Source organism: Palaemon carinicauda, chromosome 6 (assembly GCF_036898095.1).
Source record: "Palaemon carinicauda isolate YSFRI2023 chromosome 6, ASM3689809v2, whole genome shotgun sequence".
In the NCBI taxonomy this organism is placed as follows: Eukaryota; Metazoa; Arthropoda; class Malacostraca; order Decapoda; family Palaemonidae; genus Palaemon; species Palaemon carinicauda.
In genome coordinates, this window is record NC_090730.1 from 41,404,450 (window position 1) to 41,407,170 (window position 2,721).

Here is a 2,721-nt window from a genome sequence, read left to right on the forward strand (position 1 = left end):
AATCTCCACAAAGACGTCATTGTCAAGGTCAAGTGTGACGTTGCTATTTCAGATAGATTTTCTATACATTCATAAATATCTCTACAATAGAACATACTTTGGGATCAACTAATAATTCACACCTAATGTTCCTTTTTAGTATAACGTTCTAATGATTACAAAATAAATCTTTAGATCTCAGCTAATCGTTTTTGATACAATGTTTGGGCGCGTTCAGTGACTTCCTATGATAGATTATGAACCAGTGGGAATTGTGAAGCGACCTAATTACTATTTGAAACTACACACAAATGCAATAAAGAGCAAGAGTGATAATCTGATAGAGCTTTTTTTAATTGAGAGTTGAAGTTAGAAATGGATCATTGTCTTTGCTTTTGAGTATAATAATGACTCCTTAATGTTGTAATGGTAAAACAATACATTTAGCTTCTAAGACCTAATGATTAGAGGCGTTACAACGGCTCGCATCAGTTGGGAAACGATAGAGAAAGGAAAGAGGAGAAAATGAATGAACTTCTTATTGAATGGAGATGATAAAGATGTGGCAGGAGGAGCAAGAACGTCGCTTCTGAGACTTCTTTGGCTACGCTCCCTGTAAACAAGAAGAGTCGAACATGAGTAATGGTCGTTCTAAATAAAGGTCACCAGACCATTGAGTCAAACTAGATCTAAATTGAAAAAAAGAAGTTTTTCCTGCAGGAAGTTGAAGACTATAATTATGAAAATTATTATTAAATTTTATTGTAATAGGGTTCAATCTGCGTTAATATATTTTGAGAAATAATCAATGAATGTAAATAGTATTTTGTTGTACTATTACACCTCTACTCTTAATCTAATGACTATTATATTCATGGAATCCCATTTAATACATTAAAAACTTAGTATTAGACAAAGTAAACATTATTTTTTGTATTATGGGGAACTTTGAAATCTATTGTCAGCTGTCGAGTCAATTTGAGCCAAATTCTAATGGCCTCTTTCTTCCTTACTTACCAAGTGCTTCAAAGGCATCATATCCTGAAATAAAAAGAAGAAAGGTTTTGGCATTACAAACAAAGACAAATATTTTCGTTGAAAATATTAACTAGCTTGCCTGAGGCAAAAATAAAAGAGTAATTTTATTAGAATTCTTTCATTGAACTTTTTATTCATTACAACTTATTTTGTAAAAATTAAATACAGGAAAATTTTATAATGTTCATAAAGAATTCAGACTTAAAGTTATGTGAGTCATTGATGGGGGATAAAAACTCTAATAATTCACCTTGCAATGTAATAAGATCAAAATTCCGAAGGTGGCAAAGAAAGCCCAAACAGGCCTATCACAATCTCCTCTCTTCTACTCAACTTAACTTTTTCTCTTTCTATTGCAGACATATTATTAATAACCTTCTCTCTCTAATGATGCCAGTTTGTTTTTTGTTATCCCAATAAAGCAACCGAAAGCAAGGTCAGATTTGAGGAACTTACATACAAGGATAATTATGGGATTTGCCCCACTTTTTCTTCTTGCAAAGTAATTATTTTGCCAAATTCTACTATGAATTCAGTTGGTAACTTGGCTCAAATCTGTTCCAATTTTACAAAATAATAGAAAGAAAAGAGACACCATTAAAGAAGTAAAAAGAGAAAACTTAATTTTGGTAATGTTAGGCTACTCCACCATGATGTTTGTCAAAATTGCAAGGGCATCGAATCATTGTGCCTGACTGTGCAAAGTTATTCTTTTACTTCATGAGAATCAGGAGCATTCGAATTACTTTTTTTCCAAGAGGAATATAATCATGAGCATCATTAGCATAAATTCTTTAGATTTCTCTTCATCTCTTTTCTTGAATAACATACGCGATTTTATCTTGTATATAGCCACTATTATCTCTCTCTCTCTCTCTCTCTCTCTCTCTCTCTCTCTCTCTCTCTCTCTCTCTCTCTCTCTCTCTCTCTCTCTCTCTCTCTCTCTCTCTCTCTCCCCCCTTACAAGGAAAATAGATGATGTTTCGCCGGACCTGATACTCAGTCTCCGGGATGGACAGGACGCACTCGAATATAGTTTCCTGTTGCTTTAAGACACGATCCTCCATTTGTGCTTGTAGGTAGACGCTGAAACCATCCTCAGCTTCTCTGACTTCCGCGTGAGCCTCTTTCACCAGAGACCTTCGAAAAATAAAGAAAAGGACAAACAAATTAGCCATATTTGGTAAGGAAAACTAAAGATTAAAATAAAGCACCCATAAAGTATTTCCAGATGTCCTTGCTATTATAAAAGAAAAATTGTATGTACATTTAACTATCGAAGTTTACACCTATGTTTGCAACGAATTTATATTTAAGAAAAATCAAACCGCCAAAACTCAACTGTGAATTTTTATATTCCGTATTCTATAAGATACACTAAGTTGGTCAAGAAGCCTTTGTTGGACAATTGTTAATTTACGTTGTGAAAGTTATTGTTGTGGTTGAAGAGACAGATTGAGTAGTTTATAATCTATTATATGCTTAATAAACAAATACTCTTTACCTAGGACCTGTAAACATGATAAGAGCACATGATCACTCACGATTACTGGGGTATGTGTGTATGATTCTGTTGGAGAACCTAAGATAGATAACGCAAGGGTGCAAGAGGGGAAAGCAGTGTGGATTTAACAACGGCTGGGGCTGTGCAGCGTGTGGATAAGGTATTAGTTACAAATTTGATGCCTAGAGAGATAGTTTCAT

At 34.1% G+C, this 2,721-nt stretch overlaps 1 pseudogene; it reads right to left on the bottom strand.

Moving 5' to 3' along the window:
• Window positions 1-1,549: 1,549 nt before the first annotated feature.
• LOC137642964 (uncharacterized) overlaps window positions 1,550-2,721 on the bottom strand; it is a 17,582-nt pseudogene continuing 16,410 nt past the window's right edge.